Here is a 204-nt window from a genome sequence, read left to right on the forward strand (position 1 = left end):
ACAATTTTGGAAGATTTAGTCATAATGGAATGTATAATTTACTCATGTTAGTGACCCTGAACTTTTCTGACAATTAAAGGTCTTGAGAGTGACTGAGTATGATTATTGGAAATAATGTTTGACATTCCGATACTCAGGTTTGAAATGAACTGACTGTGAATACAGCTGAGAAACAGAGAGACAGAGAAGCAGAAACAGAGAAAC

At 34.8% G+C, this 204-nt stretch overlaps 1 protein-coding gene across 2 annotated transcripts in view; it reads right to left on the reverse strand.

Annotated features, from left to right (window-relative positions):
- Positions 1-204, reverse strand: part of LOC119590846 (1-phosphatidylinositol 3-phosphate 5-kinase-like) — a 38892-nt gene that overhangs the window by 13263 nt on the left and 25425 nt on the right. The gene's annotated exons all lie outside the window — the stretch shown is intronic.

The sequence above is a fragment of the Penaeus monodon genome, chromosome 27 (assembly GCF_015228065.2).
Source record: "Penaeus monodon isolate SGIC_2016 chromosome 27, NSTDA_Pmon_1, whole genome shotgun sequence".
In the NCBI taxonomy this organism is placed as follows: domain Eukaryota; kingdom Metazoa; phylum Arthropoda; class Malacostraca; order Decapoda; family Penaeidae; genus Penaeus; species Penaeus monodon.